This window comes from Jaculus jaculus, chromosome 18 (genome assembly GCF_020740685.1).
Source record: "Jaculus jaculus isolate mJacJac1 chromosome 18, mJacJac1.mat.Y.cur, whole genome shotgun sequence".
Taxonomy (NCBI): Eukaryota; Metazoa; Chordata; class Mammalia; order Rodentia; family Dipodidae; genus Jaculus; species Jaculus jaculus.
In genome coordinates this window covers 3,926,207-3,942,721 of record NC_059119.1, presented here as the reverse complement: position 1 = coordinate 3,942,721, position 16,515 = coordinate 3,926,207, and the positions used below count along the sequence as shown (strand labels likewise).

Here is a 16,515-nt window from a genome sequence, read left to right as displayed (position 1 = left end):
TCGAGGCCACCCTGAGACTACATAGTGAATTCTAGGTCAGCCTGGGCTAGAGTGAGACCCTATCTCAAAAAAACAAAATACATATATATATATATTTTACAAGAGACTGCTGGAGAGATTGCTTAGTGGTTAAGGCCTGCAAAGCCAAAGGACCCAGATTTGATTCCCTAGTACCCACATAAGCCATATACACAGGGTGGCACATGTGTCTGGAGTTCATTTGCAGGAGCTGAAGGCCCTGGCATCCCTGTTCTCTCTATCTGTCTCTCTATCTGCCAAATAAATTAAAATTTAAACAATTATAAGAGCTGGGCATAGTGGTGCATGCCTTTAATTCCAGCACTTGGGAGGCAGAAGTAGGGGGATTACCATGAGTTTGAGGCCACCCTGAGACTACATAGTGAGTTCCAAGCCAACCTGATTTAGAGTGAGACCCTGCCTTGAAAAACCAAGATTTCAAGAGAAATAAGCATCTCTCTGCCTTTTCCAAATACAGTGCTAGGAATCCAAGTTGTACATACAAGTAAGTTTGTTTTGATAGAAGTAGTGTGGCTTATCAGTAAATATACACATACATTACAATAGAAAAATCACTATTTTGCAACCCCCACAAGACTAGTTGAACTTGAAATTGAGTATAAATAGCTGCTTATTATAGAAAAGAGCCTCAGCTATCTCCTGATATGTGGAAAAATACAATACCACGTATGAACTGGGATTTGATCAGCCTGCTGTAATGCACTACTGACCTTACAGAAAGTACAGAGGAAAAGCAAACACAGTATTTCCCTTCAGGGATGAGATCAATGCACTTGAGACTCTGGGAGTCATTACAGGACAAGCACCCAAACTAGAAAGCTGAAGGCAATGGTGCACACCTGTAATGGAAGTGTGGCGTTTCCTTATAAGACACCAATATGCCCACACACCCATAAATTTAGAGTACTCCAGGCTCTTGTCTTCTGAATTTTAAAAATTAAAATCCATAGGCCAAAGAGTACGGTTTAGAGAGACTATTAGATTAAGAGAAGAAAGGAGGGAGGCAGTAGAGAGCCCATGTGGGAGAAAGGGGAGCAGGGTTCCCTTGTCTCAGCCCAGTGGGAAGCTTACCAGAAACTCAAAGCTCAGGAGTCAGCCGAGCGAGAGCTTGCCTTCCTCCCCTCACAGATGAATTTCTAACCACACTGCAGTGGGCATCACCTTCTGGCTCAGGTAAGCCCTGGGCTCGAGGCTGTCTCAGGAAGAGGCTAGCCATGAGGGCAAGTTCTGAACTTGACCAACCACAATGCCAGGATTAGATTTTCTAGGAAAGGGGACCTCCCTCCCTGAAGGGGCTCAGATTGTTTGTGGAAAAACAGAACTAGGGGACTCTTAGGCAAGCGATACAGAGAAAACAGCTTCCTCTTTGGTCTCTAGCAAAGGCCAAGGACATTCCTGCTTCTTACTTTCTGGGGCTCGGGCACCACTGCCTGACCAACCTGCCTGACCCGCTCTCACACCTGTCCTCACTCAGGGACTGAGGCAGGATTGCCAGTTTAAGATCAGTCTAGGCTACAAAGCAAGACGCTGTCAATCCATAAATAAGTAAATATGAATAAATAGTAAGAAGGTGCAAGACAAGGGTGGCAAATTGTCTTCCAGCACTCAACAGCACTGGGGTTTGCAACGCAAACTATGAAGCTGGTGACAGCTCAGTAGTAAAGCACTTGTCTGGCATGTGAGACCCTGGGTTCAGTTCCCCAGCACCGCATACAAATAGACAATGAAACACAGACCACGCAGATGTTCACTGACAGACAAGATCTGCGTCCATCTGCATTGTTTCTTCTCCTGTACAGAGTAACACTGATGGAACCTCTTAGGGATGTGGTATGATTGAATCTGTTGGCTCAGTGCCTAGTTCATGTGGCCTATGGACAAGTGTGAATTTTTTTTTTTGAGGGAAGTTTTCATTGTAGCCCAGTCTGACTTATAATTCACTATGTAGTCTCAGAGTGGTCGAGAACTTACATTGATCCTCCTACCTCTGCCTCCCAAGTACTGGGATTAATGGTGTGTGTCACAGGCTGGAGAGATGGCTTAGTGGTTAAGGCATTTGCCTGCAAAGCCAAAGGACCCAGGTTCGATTCCCCAGGACCCACGTAAGTCAGATGCACAAGAGGCATTGCATTTGGAGTTCATTTGCAGTGGCTGGAGGCCCTGGGGCATCCATTCTCTTTGTCTCTCTTCTCCCTACCTTTCTCTCTTTCTCTCCTTGCAAATAAACATAATTTTTTTTTAAAAAAAAAAAAAGGGTATGTCACCACCCAGTGACAAATGTAATTTTTGTTTTGTTTTGCTGCCTGAAAAGCCATAGTTACAAAGGCCCATAGTCACTGAAGTCCCTTTTTGTGTGCAGGATTTCTTGTTTTAAAAAGTATTTTTATTTACTTATTTGCAAGGAGGTCAGGAGATAATGGGTGAGTCAGGGCCTCCTGCTGCAAACAAACTCTAGGCACATGTACCACCGTGTGCATCCAGCTTTACGTAGGTCTGTAGAATAGAACACAGGCTGTCAGGCTTTGCTATGAGCAGCCCCAGCAATAAGATGGTTATTGTTCCCCAGACCACTTCTCACCCTGGAGGCAGCTAATAAAGAGTGATTGATGTTTTTTTGCTGAATAGTTTTAATCTGCATTTTTTAAATTCATTTTATTTTTTATTGACAACTTCCATAATTGTGAATAATATCCCATGGTAATTCCCTCCCTCCCCCCGATTGATGTATTCTTGTATGCTAGTCTGCCAGTAATAATTTAGGGTTCATAGTACTTCCAACAAGGATGCAAACTTGTCATTTTGCACTCTTTAACGTGGGGCAATATACCTTTAAGAAGAAACAACCATAAGAGCAAAAAAGAGAGGGCAAAGCTTCAAGTTTCCATGGGGAGACTTGACAGAGAACAGAATTAACACTTATGAACCAATGCCATCCCAAAATAACCCCTCAGTGTCTCTGACCTTCCTGTTCCAAGATGTGAACTATTCTTTAAGCCAAGTATCCAAGCTCACAGCTCCAGGGGATATATTTAGGAGGTGGTAACAGGTTGAGGTGGGCTATGCGGCCCTGGATATAGGCTCTAGAACAATTTTTAACTCTGAGATTCTACCCAGAGTTAGGAGTCACTCTGGGCTGGACTTAGAACAATGATGACTGATATGATGGATATATTTAAATAGTTGTGGTCAGCCTATGGGGACCAGTGGTCCTAAAATAGACTGAATACAGACTTGATCCATTTCTAAACTCTTGTTTGTGCCTAAGACACACACACAGCCTTCACACAAGTAAAGGAACGGTGCCAGGTGCCATATACCTAGGGCTGTGGGGAGCACATTCCAAAGGGTTAGATGTGGATCTAATCTCTCAGATTTAAACTACTCAAATTTTTTGTCTTTAAATGCATTTAACAACCAAAAACTTTAAAGAAAAAAGTGATCTCAGCTGGGTATGGTGGTACATACCTTTAATTCCAGCACTTGGGAGGCAGAGGTAGGAGGATCGCTGTGAGTTCAATGCCACCCTGAGACTACATAGTGAATTCCAGATCCATCGGTCTGGGCTAGAACAAGACCCCACCTCAAAACAACAACAACAAATAAAACATATCTCTACTCTACACATTACACTATAACAGGTCACTGAGAGGTGACATGTGAAATGCCTGACATATTCCTTCACTCAACAAACAGAACACTTGTTAGGCACTAGGTTTCAGTGGAGAATATCCAAGCAATGTGTTTGTCCTCTGGGAACCCATGTTTGACGTGGAATAAGAGAATGACTAAACACAGAATAAGGATGGTCAGCTCATCATGCTGTAATAGAGAATGGCATTAAGTCCCTGAGGAGTCACACAGGGACCCAAGATAGGGAATACCACAGACGAGGCTGGGTAAGCCCACATGAGACATGGCTCTGCGCTCTTCAGAGCGCCTGTCATCTGTCACAGTGTCCACTTGTCTCTCCCCCTCCTCCTGCTGTATCCCCTGCCGCTGCTAGCCTACAGCTCCTGGTGTTTCTCCACACATTCCCCTTTTTCCAGGACTCCAACACTTCATATTGAGATGAAAAAAACCCACTTGAACACCCCGCCCATTATTGTCTTACATTTTCCTAACAGCAAAATGAAACTTGGCAATCAAATTGCTGCTCGACATTTTTCAGCCAATCACCTTTCCAATCCTTGATAGCACCACCTGCAAAAAGTTGACCAACAGCAGTTGAAAGAAAACGGTGCAGACTACAAACAGAAAACTTTAGTAACAAAGTTGCTAATCATAACTACATTTTTCTTTAAATTGAGGCTTTTTTTTTTCCTGCATCCCTACCATTGACATTCATTCATCTTCTGAAAACTTTCTATCATTGTTTGCTAACCACTAAGGTGCAGCGGGATTCATTCTCCGGAGGCTAGAAACCATCTAACTCTAGTCCTCCAATACCAGTTTAAAAGAAGTCAGTCTTACCCAAGAGTGCATGAGTGCTTTCTGAAACCCTCTGGGTGGGAGCCTTTAGGAATCTCAGCGTTAGCAAAACATATCTCAACTCAGGTGTGTGAGGAGACGGGACAGGCTCCAGGGCTGTGCCTTGTGAGTGAGCAGGGGTGTGTCCTGCCTGACCTTGTCCTCAATGAAAATCTGAGTCGTAAAGTCATGCCTCAAATTTTCGTGCATAAACAAAGTTGGGGAAAAGATGTACAAAATGCCATAGAACAGCGTTGGATCCTTCTGGTCAAAGCTTTGAGGCACACACAGGTTTCTTTAATTAAGCTCACCTGTGGACAATCCCACCTGAAAAAAAAAAGTAGACGAGTCACAGGTTTTGCTTTTGTTTGTAAATCCTATGTAGTTATGGAGAAACTATTGCACTTGAAGTTGATTTCACCTAGCATTCTTGTTAAAAATGATTATTCCCGATCTCTTAGGTACTCCGCTAATTATTATCTGCACATTGACTTAGAGATTTTTGTTCTGTTTTTGTTTCTTTCCTAAGCACTGACTTTTGGGGGGGTTGTCGTTTTGGGGGAGGTTTGGTTTTTTGAGGTAGGTTCTCACTCTGGCCCAGGCTGACCTCACTATGTAGTCTCAGGGTGACCTCAAACTCACGGTGATCCTCCTACCTCTGCCTCCCCAGTGCTGCGATTAAAGGCGTGCGCCACCACGCCCGGCTGAGTGCCGACTTTTGAGTAAAGCTTCCCAGGAGCTAATGCACAAAGAACTTCAGAGGACAGTTCAGTTGCATCTTCATTTCTTTTTAAGTGTGTATCTGGATTTGTAAATATATGTACGAAAGTCTAAAATAACATACTAAAATAGACAAAGTTTATTTTTTTGTTATTGTTGTTTTGAGGTAGGGTCTTGCTCTAGCCCAGGCTGACCTGGAATTCACTATGGAGTCTCAGGGTGGCCTTGAGCTCACGGCAATCCTCCTACCTCTGCTTCCCGAGTGCTAGGAGTAAAGGCGTGCGCCACCATGCCCGGCGATAGTTTATTTTTCTTAAGGCTTCACACGTGCTTTATTTCCTCAATCTGCCATATCCTAATGAGTACACAACTCTTGTACTTGGCACCAACTAGGAGTTCGTTTTCAAGCTATTCAATTTGACAACAGCTGGTAGAAGCACAGGCATCTCCATTCCTTTGGGGCAACTGCCAGTGGGAAACAAGTTTCATTCTCTTCCAGTCTGTACAGCTGCACCAACCCCAGAGCAATACAGAAAGGACTCTGCTAGCTGAAACAGCACGGCAGTTGTCATGGCAATCAGGTGTATGGTTCTGGCCGCTTCTGCCTGCCATTGTTTGCTGAATGTTAAAAAGCTGGAGACAATTTAGTATATTTTTGGCCAAGGGAAATAACAACTGTCAGCTTGCTTTGATACAAATTAGGCAAGTGCTTTCCTTTTGATATATTTATTTTGGGGCTGAGCTGGGGAGTTAACTCACTGCTGCACAGCTGCACTGCATCACCAGCCCAAGAGTGTGATATCAGTCATCTCCAGGTACTCTTGCAAAAATCCCTGATAATGATTTATTTTTTCTGTGAGGCAGGATTACACATGATTTTAAAGGTTTTTCTGCTTTTATTTATTTCTAAATGTATTGTGACAATATAGCCATTATATTTAAAGCTATTTAACATATAAACTTTTGGAAAGACCTTAATTACTTCAAATCTTCTGAAGAGGGTATAACTGCCAAATACATTTTTGCCAATAAAATTCAACACAGCTTAGTGGTTATAAGTGGCTGATGGACTCACAAGTACCTTTTTCTTTTTTTTTAATTTTTTTGTTTATTTTTATTTATTAATTTGAGAATGACAGAGAGAGAAAGAGGCAGATAGAGAGAGAGGGAGAGAATGGGCACGCCAGGGCCTCCAGCCACTGCAAACGAACTCCAGATGCGTGCGCCCCCTTGTGCATCTGGCTAACGTGGGTTCTGGGAAATCGAGCCTTGAACCAGGGTCCTTAGGCTTCACAGGCCAAGTGCTTAACCACTAAGCCATCTCTCCAGCCCACAAGTACCTTTTTCAAAGTCTTCTTGGTATAGGATGAAAATTTCATCATACCTTTGGCCATTCTAGGTCCTGACTTATTCTTGAAGCCAAATTTATAGAGCCAACTCTCTACTTAACATCTCCACTTACATGTGACAAAAATATCTCAACATTAACATGGCCCAAGCCAAAGTCTTCAGAAATCTTTTCCTTTATGCCAAATCCCCTCCCACAACTTCATTTCCCCTTCCTAAATAAAATCCTGCCATTTTCCCACTTGCTCAGCCAGTAATTTGAAAAGCACCCTTGAATATCCCACATGCCAGTTGTCAACAGGTCCATGTTAGTGGGTCTCAAAAATAAATCTGGAGTGTCCCAGCCAGCCCCGGAGTAGAGAGCCCCCTATACGTTACCCTCAGTGGGTCTGATACTTCTGTATCAGAACTGAGAGTAGACAACTTAAAAAGCACAGAAACCTACTTGCTTACTGCTTTGGAGGCTGGGAAGTCTAGGACAGAGGCACCGGTGTCTACGGAGGTCATCACGCTACATCCTCATGTCACAGAAGGCAGAAGAAAATAGAGAGCCCTGCCATGCTGAAGCTCAGTTCTAAGAGTGTCTACCCTTACTCATGTCACCCATCACCTCTTACAGGCTCCACCTTCAAGTAACGAGCATTCTGACAACTCCTAGACTTTAGGGATCTACCATGTTGACATCGTTAAACTGAAAACAAGATCTATACTGCAAATAAAATCTTATACGACCCACCCTTTCAACTATAACAACTTCAAATTATTTGAGCCCCTATTGCCAACATAGAGCCTTGAGCACAGAGGAGAGGTGCTTATATACTTGTAGAAAGAGGACTTAAAAGACAAGAGAAGTTACTCCTCAGAGCACAGACATGCAGCATCCTCAACAAAAGACACTGTGTTCAAATACTGAGGACAAGCTGGGACTGGGAAGCTAAGAGAAGCACGGAAAGCTTGAAAGTGAGAGCCCTGGGGGATGGTCTTGGAGAGCTGTGGCTTCTGGGAATAAGGAGGCTCAGGTAAACTTGGGGAGTATTCCAAGGAGGAAAGGAGAAAGTGAGAAAATCAGGGTCCTATGAAAACATCAGAGAGTCTTCAGCATGTGAAAATCTCCCTTCCTTCACAAGACCACTAAACCACCCCTTAAACCTGTGTTTCACTGAGGCATTCTGACCTAAGCATTCTTAAAACTAAGACAGCTTATATACAGAGCTACTGCAAAACACCATAAAGGAACTGAGAAGTTAAAATTTCAGCCAGTGAAATGTATTCCCCCAGGCCTAATCTTGAAACAAAATCACACTGGGATGAAATGAATCAAACATTCTTTTTGTTGCTGTTTTGTTTTAAATATAACTTAATTTTTAAAATTTTCACTTAGTTATTTGAGAGGTGGCATGCCAATGTCTCTTGCTATTGTAACAAATGCCAGGCACATGCTCCACATTTGCATCTGACTTTTTGTGGGTGTTAGGGAATCTTACCTGGGCAGTAGGCTTTGCAAGCAAGTACCTTTGACTGCTGAGCTATCTTCCCAGACCCTAACTTAATTTTCTTTAAATGTTCATACAGGCATATATTGTACATTGAGCATATTGCCCCCATGCCTACCTGTCCTCCCTCATCTCTTCCTTCCCCTCTTATTTGTCCCTGAGACAATTTCACTTCTACTCTCATTTCATACATGCATATAGGATTTTATGTACCTATAGAAAAACTAAAAACCACAAGTGAGAGAAAACGCAATATTTGTCTTTCTGAGACTGGCTTAACTCAATACGATTATCTCCAATTGCATTCATTTTCCTACAAACAACATAATTTCATTCTTCTTTACAGCTGAAAATATTCATGTGTATATGTGCCACACATAAAGAAAATGCATAGCCTATTATCACCTATATCAAGAAAAATTAAAAATGAAAAAAATACATGAGTTGCTACTCACTGGAAAAACTATTGGAGAGAGGAAGAAAACAAGATGAGAAACAAAAGCAGAAATTAGTTTAGGTGGAGACTAGGAAGAGGATGTCAAAATACTACATTGTTTTAAAGATTAATTAAATTGCCAAAACCTGGACTGGATTTTATAAGACACACACATACACACACACACACACCTGCTCACTATAAAGGTCATCACTGGAACAAGTGAAATTAGAAATTAGAATCAACACTGCATATCATATTAAAATGTAGTACCCATTTTAGATTTCTTAAGTAATTGTCTTGTAGATGCATGAGAATTTTTTTTTGTTTCTGAAAGATACTCTGAAGAATACTAATATTGGGCTGGAGCGATGGCTCTGCAGTTAAACACACTTGCTTGCAAAGTCTGATGGCCCAGGTAAGATTCCCCAGCACCCACATAGCCAGATGCACAAGTGATGCATGTGTCTGGAGTTTGTTTGCACTGGCAAGAGGCCCTGGTGTGTCTCCCTCACTGTTTTTCTTTCCTTCTATTTGCAAATTAATTAAATTTTTTAAAAAAAGGAATATAGCTTGGTATGGTGATGCACACCTTTAATCCCAGCACTCCTGAGGAAAGTGGGAGGATTGCCATAAATTCAAGGCCACCCTGAGATTACAGAGTGAATTCCAGGCCAACTTGAGCTACAGTAAGACCCTACCTCAAAACAACAACAACAAGACGTGCGTGTGTGTGTGTGTGTGTGTGTGTGTGTGTGTGTGTGTGTGTGTGTGTAGACATTTGTATGGATCTATAAAAATGTATGTGCTGGGCTGGAGAGATTGCTCAGTGGTTAAGGCACTTGCCTGCAAAGCCCAAGAACCTAAGGACCCAAGTTTGATTCCCCAGTACCTACATAAAGCCAGAGGCACAATGGCGCATGCATCTGGAATTTGTTTGCAGTGGCTGGAGGCCCTGGCGCACTCATTCTTCCTCCCTCCTTCCCTCTCCCTCCTTGTTCTCTCTGTCAAATAAATAAATATTTTTAAACAAATTTTAAAAATGTGTTTTTAAATTGCAGAGGGAAGGAGGGAGGGAGGGCGGGAGAGCATGCAAGTATACATATGGTAGTGCTGTAACAGCTAGTGACACTGAATACATTGTGTCAGAAACCCTTGCACTATTCTAATGAAATTGTGCTTTTTTCAAAATAAACCCTTAGACTTGATCATGCCACCTCTCCTCACTCCTCCATCATCACTGTGGACTAATCCACAGTGTCCCTTGCTTGGGTGACAGTCACCATCTCCTGACTGGTCTTTACTCCTCTTCATTTCCTGAAAGCAGCCAGTCACCTTTTGAATATCACAGATCCAACTGCTATTCTCAAAGTACCCTGTGGCTTCCTCTCACTTCCTGTCACACTTAACATCAAGCTCCTTGCCAGAAGCGCCTGTACCACCTGGCCCCTGACTACACTTCCAGCCTCGTCCACCACAGCTCTCTGAGGATGGACTCTCCTCCTACCACACAGAGTCCTCAAGAACACAAAGTCTGGTCCAGCTGCTGAAACTTTGTCCTCCTCCCTTGCTCCCTTTCTCCTCTAGACAGCCTTTCTCCCTCTCTCTCTCTCTCTCTCTCTCTCTCTCTCTCCCCACCAGAGGATGGCTCCACCCAGCCTCTGAAAGAATGGCCTTCCGTGACCTCACTAAGCAAACCGGTAGGGCTGTCTTAACCCTCTCCCTCAACCTCAATCCCCTGCCAGCCTCCTGGTGGTTTTTATAAGTGAACAAGAAGGGACCAGACAACAGGAGTAGAGAGTGGGTAGGCCAAGCCTTCATGCTGTCATCCATCAGGATCATTATTAGGTTAACCTTGGCATGGGGCCCTCTGCCTTTGGTTCAAATGATCTGTATAGACAGACAACCTGTCTGTCGGGTTTTAGAATGTCAAGTATCACGTGGGCAATGCAGAAAAATCAAAGTCTGCTCAGAAGAACGTTCGATCAAGTGAGGGAGTCTGACAAAACAAGCAAGTCCATTGCGCAGTGTGCTGCAGAGGGAGCTGTACAGGAAAGGGAGGGGTGGACGTTGTCAGTTTGGGCATGGGATCAAAGTAGGAAATAGTGGGTAAGAACATAAGGGATAAGGGAGCTCCCCCGAGCTGGGGGAGCACAGAAGGTGGAGAACAAGGGTCCTTGGGACACAAACGGGTGATGTGCTTAAAGCCAAACAAGTACCCATTGTGGCTCAACTGGAATGCTCACAGAGGAGAGAGAGTGGTCAAATACGAGTCAGAGAGGAAGGGAGAGAAGGTGAATGAGCAAAACTGAATAAGACCTGTGAGGGAAGAACTCACAGGCCATTGTGAGAACTATGATCTTTAAGTAACTCCAAAGAGCAGTTATTACGATTATTACACTATTATTTTTTAATATTTTTATTTATTTGAGAGAGACAGAAAGATATAGAAATAGGTAGAGAGAGAATTGGTGAACCAGGGCCTCCAGCTACTGCAAATGAACTCCAGATGTGTGTGCCTCATTGTGCATCTGGCTTACATGGGTCCTAAGGAGTGGGTCCTTTGGCTTTTCAGGCAAGTACCTTAACCGCTAAGCTTTCTCTCCAACCCCCATTATTACACTATTGTTTTAACAGTATTGTGCCCACTGCTATTGTTTTCTATTTTATCGTTTTTTAATTAATTAATTGTGAGGTAGCGTCTCACTCTAGCCCAGGCTGACCTGGAACTCACTCTGTAGCCCAGGCTGTCCTAGAACTCGGCATGCTCCTCCTACCTCTGCCTCCCGAGTGGTGGGCTTGGTATACAGCACCTGTTCCTGGCTTCCACGGTTATTTCAAGACTAAACTTCAGAAGAGCTGGGAAAATGCTCAGTGATGAAAGGTGATACCTTGCAAAACTTGCCAGCTTAGGTTTCACTCCCCAGCACCCAGATAAAGCCACTCACAGGCTAGATTCATTTGCAGTTTTTGGTTTTCTGAGGTAGGATTTCATTCTAGCCCAGACTGACCTGGAATTCACTCTGTAGTCTCAGGGTGGCCTCGAACTCATGGCAATTCTACTTCTGTGTACCACCACGCCTGGCTTAATAAATAATTTAAAAAAAAAAAAAAGAATAGACTACAGAGAAACAAGGTAAGAAGTAGTGAAACAATGCAGAAGGATTTTCAGTAATCCGGGAGGGAAAACTGCAGAGCAGGGTAGTAGTAAAGGTGGTAAGAGTGGGTTCCTGGAGAGCCAGTAGGGTCCCTGATGGATGAGTGGCCGTCTGAACTATATTGTCAGCTGGCAACACAGGCAGTCAGGACCTGACACGGGGTGCCTATGGGGAAAGCAAGTTTCAGGGAAGATCTTCTTTTTGTTTTTTGTTTTTTGTTTTTTGTTTTTCTGAGGCAAGCCCAACAGACTGCCTTTTTTAATGTGTGTGAGAGAGAGAATTGGCATGCCAGGGCGCCTCCAGCCACTGCAATTGAACCCCAGACACATGTGCCCCCTTGTGCATATGTGCAACCTTATGTACTTGCATGACTGTGTGTTTGGCTTACATGGGACCTGGAGAGTCAACCCTGAGTCCTTAGGCTTCATAGGCAAGTGCCTTAATGGCTAAGCAACTTCTCCAGCCCAAGATCAGGGTTTTAATAAGCATTTGTAAAAATGGAATGTTCTGATTTATACAGCAGAACTTTTCAGTTAGTTAACCAAATGATTGAAAGATTCTTTGCCATACTGATCCCTTTGGTGCTGGGGAGGGGACGTCCACGTGCATCCACCCTGCTGCCCTCAGGCTCTATGTGTCCAGGGACAGCTATGAATGTGGCTCAAGACATCTGCAGATGACAACGTCATGACAGTGTCAATATGTCGGACAGCCTTGTGAATGTAGGCTGTTCTCTCAGCTGAGTACAAACTCCTCCCATTTTCCTAGTGTCCACCCTGCTTCTACTGTCCGTGTGCGTGTAAGACATGGGAGAGAGTAAGCACACACACGCGTATGTAGTCTACTCCTGGAACATCCTGGATTCAGAATTGAATTGATCTGACACTGTGGGGATTTCCCTCCCCTTTCAGGCAGAAGCATCCATGACTAACCCCACATGTACGGATGGTCAGTCTTGTCCTTACCAAGCTTGTGTCTTCAGCATCACGTATGTATGCATTGTTGGTCTTTGCCATGGATGATGAAGGAGGGGGAAGAAAGACATCAAAAGGCTGGGGAGGTGGCTTTCAAAGCCTGCAAGCCTAGCTTTGATTCCTCAGTAAAGCCAGATGCACAAAGTAGTGCATATGTTTGCAGTTCCTTTATGGTGGTAAAAGACCCTGGTGTGCCCACTCTTTCTCTCTCTCCAAAAATAAATTAAAAAAAAATATCTTTTAAAAAGGACATCAGCCGGGCATGGTGGTGCACACCTTTAATCCCAGCACTCAGGAGGCAGAGGTAGGAGGATCGCTATGAGTTCAAGGCTACCTTGAGACTACATAGTGAATTCCAGGTCAGCCTGGGCTAGAGTGAGACCCGAAAACCAAAATAATAACAACAATAATAATGAAATAAATAAATAAATAAATAAATAAATAAAAAGGACACCAAATAGAAGAGGGAATACTTGGAAAGAAGATAAGGTTCAATGGAGGGGTAGAGAAAGGGAGACAAGAGAAGGTGTGTTACAGTCAGGTTCACATTGCTGGTAGATATCACCCAACCAAGAGCAGCTTGTGGGAAAGAAGAGGTTAATTTTGGCTTACACGCCTGAGGGGAAGCTCCACAATGGCAGGAAAAATGATGGCATGAGCAGACGGTGGACATCACCCCCTGGCCAAAATCAGGTGGACAATAGCAACAGGAGAGTGTACCAAACACTGTCAAGGGGAAACTGTCTATGACACCCATAAGCCGGCCCCCAACAATACACTGCCTCCAGGAGGCGTTAATTCCCAAATCTCCATCAGCTGGGAACCTGGCATTCAGAACACCTAAGTTTATGGGGACACCTGAATCAAACCCCCACAGAGTGGTAGGGGGAGGTGGTGCTAATGTTTAACTAAAAAACAACAAAAAATAAAGAAAGCTTCCTGTAAATTTGCAGATGCTGACTTTTTATGGAGTGTTTTTAATTTCTCAAGGGTAATATTCACGTCTTGTACCAATTTGCCTTTTGCAGAAGCCAGTGCTAAGTCCCCCCTAGATGTCTTCCAGCTGTTGAGGTGCAGAGCTGACTCCTGTGCTAGGAGGAAGTCGTTTACAGTGGACACCCACAGAGGTCAGCAGACGAACCCACTGTGGAGGGAAAGGCAGGCTCCTTTCCCTTCTGCCCTCTTTGGCTGCCAATCCTGCCGCTTCTCTCTCTGCGGGGAAGACCAGCAAGGGTCAGACAGGCTGAGTCACCAGGGTGTGGGCCAGACACACTGGCTACACATGGGAGCCACACAGCCGGCACCTGGCCCGAGTTCTTAAGAGAGATTTAGGAGGAGAATAATTGTAAGAGAGACGCTATCCCCGAACCCAGGCAGACTGTGGGATCATTTACTGACATGAACTAATTAGGAAAATGCCAAAGTACACTCTGCCCATGTGAGTTTCTGGATCTGGCCGTGGCTGGGTGTCAGAGCCTGTCTCTAGAACTGCTAAACATCACCCATGTGAACACGATGCAAACAAGCTGACACCCACCTCTTACCAGCTGGCTGCTGTCTCTCTCCTGTGAGGCTGACACCCCCATTTGAGATTCACAGACACAACTGAGCTCCACGGACTGTTTTTGTTTTTGTTCTTTCTTAACTGCTTCTCTCTCCCCCTCTTCCTATACTCCTTGGCCTCCACATTTCTCTCTTTCTGCAAATCTGCTTATTTTCCCTGAGAAAATCCTATCATAAAAAATAGGAAGAACTAGCTCCCAGATAATACTTAAAAGATGGCATTACTGGGTTGTTTTTTTTTTTTTTTCACGTGTCCCTCGGTCTGGCCTGCGGTTCTGTCTCTCCTTGCGGGGCGACACGAGAGCAGAGTCCGAGCTGTGGGCGACAGTCATGGCAGGACAAGCATTTAGGAAGTTCCTTCCAGCCAGGCGTGGTGGCGCACGCCTTTATTCCCAGCACTCAGGAGGCAGAGTTAGGAGAATCACCTTGAGTTCAAGGCCACCCTGCGAGTACACAGTGAATTCCATATCAGCCTGGGCTAGAGTGAAACCCTACTTTGAAAAACCAAAAAAAAAAAAAAAAGAAAAAGAAAAAGAAAATAAAAGTTCCTTCCGCTGTTTGACAATGTGTTGGTTGAAAGGAATGCAGCTAAAACTGTAACCACAGGTGGCATTATGCTTCCAGAAAAATCTCAAGGAAAAGTATTGCAGGCAACAGCGGGAGTTATGGGATCAGGCCCTAAAGGAAAGGGTGGAGGGATTCAGCCAGTTAGAGTGAAAGTTGGAGATAAAGTTCTGCTCCCTGAATCGGGAGGCACCGAAGCAGTGACAGGTAACAATGATTCTTAAGGAGATGGTGACATTCTTGGCAAGTATGTAGGTTGAAATCACTGTTAAAATGACACCGTATGAAGCTGTCTATTCCACTGAAATTCTGAAATGTCTCATCATGTAAATAATTTCCATGCCTTCCTTTTATAATAAACTGGTGATATCTTAAAAAAAAGAAAAGAAAAGAAAAGAAAAGAAAAGGTGGTAGTACTAGTACCATACATGACACAGGCTTTCTGTACCTAGCACTTTTTTTGGGTTTATTTTTATTTATTTATTTGAGAGCAACAGACAAAGAGAGAAAGAGGCAGGTAGAGAGAGAGAGAGAGAGAGAGAGAGGGAGAATGGGCACCTCCAGCCACTGCAAACAAACTCCAGATGCGTGCGCCCCCTTGTGCATCTGGCTAACATGGGTCCTGAGCCTCGAATGGGGGTCCTTAGGCATCACAGGCAAGTGCTTAATCGCTAGGCTGTCTCTCCAGCCCTGTACCTAGCACTTCTGAGGTAGCAAGAATTTATATGTACAGTGTGTGACAGAGTGAATATGACACATACGTGCCTTGATACCTACTTGTCACTGTCGATGTGAGTAGATTAGGAATGATCTAGGAGACACATCTGTGGTGCTTCCAGAGAAGATTTACTGAGGAGGGAAGACCTTCCTCAAATGTAGGTGGCACCTATCATGGGCTGAATAAAAAAAGAAAAATGGAGCAAGCGAGCTGAGTGCGAGCATTCATCTCTCTGTGCGTCCTGACTTTGGACACAATGCGACCAGCTGCCTCACTCTTACCACCACGCCTGCCCAGCACGCCAGACTTCACTCCCCAAACTGTGAGCCACAGCAGCCCTTCCTTCCCCAAAGTTGCTTGTCCAGATCTTTTGCCACAGCAATGAGAAAAACAGTATCTACATGCATAAGCACACATGCATACGCATGCATTTGTCTTAATTTCAAAGGGTTAGGGCTGGGGATGCAGCTTAGTGACAGTGTTTGCACAAGATCCTGTGTGCAATACCGCCTGCAACTCTCTCTCTCTCTCTCTCTGTGTCTCACTCTCTCTCTCTCTCTCTGAACAAAGGGCTCCACCACTCCGAGAACACTCAGGCCTCTGTCAGTAAAAGCTGACTATGAAAACTCACCCGTTACTGTATACCTGCGTTTTCCTGTCCAGGCTGACCCCGGTGCTCTGGCTGGGATATCACGTCAGGCTTCTTCTTCCGGAGTAATGACCTCTCTCCTCCCCTTTGTGTAATGATCTCTCTCCTCTCCTTGGAGCCCTGACCTTTTCTGCTGCTCACTCTTAGCTCCTCCCTAAAAGATCTCTTTTCATTGATTATCTGGGGCATATCTGAGAGCAATGGGAACAAGATGTCCTGCTGTAGTCCATTGGGAGCCAGCAGCCCAGGGCAGTGGTCAGTTTGTCCATTTAAGTGAGCCCTTCCCCCACTTCTGCAGGAGGGCAGACAGCTATGTGCGAAGTGATCATAGCTCAAAGCCTGCAGCTGGAAAGATGAGCCAAAAAGCACCTCAACTTTACCAGCTAT

The 16,515-nt window shown here is 44.3% G+C and overlaps 1 pseudogene; it reads left to right on the top strand.

Moving 5' to 3' along the window:
* The first annotated feature begins 14,527 nt into the window (after nucleotides 1-14,527).
* Nucleotides 14,528-15,021, top strand: LOC123455827 (annotated as a pseudogene).
* The last annotated feature ends 1,494 nt before the right edge of the window (nucleotides 15,022-16,515 follow it).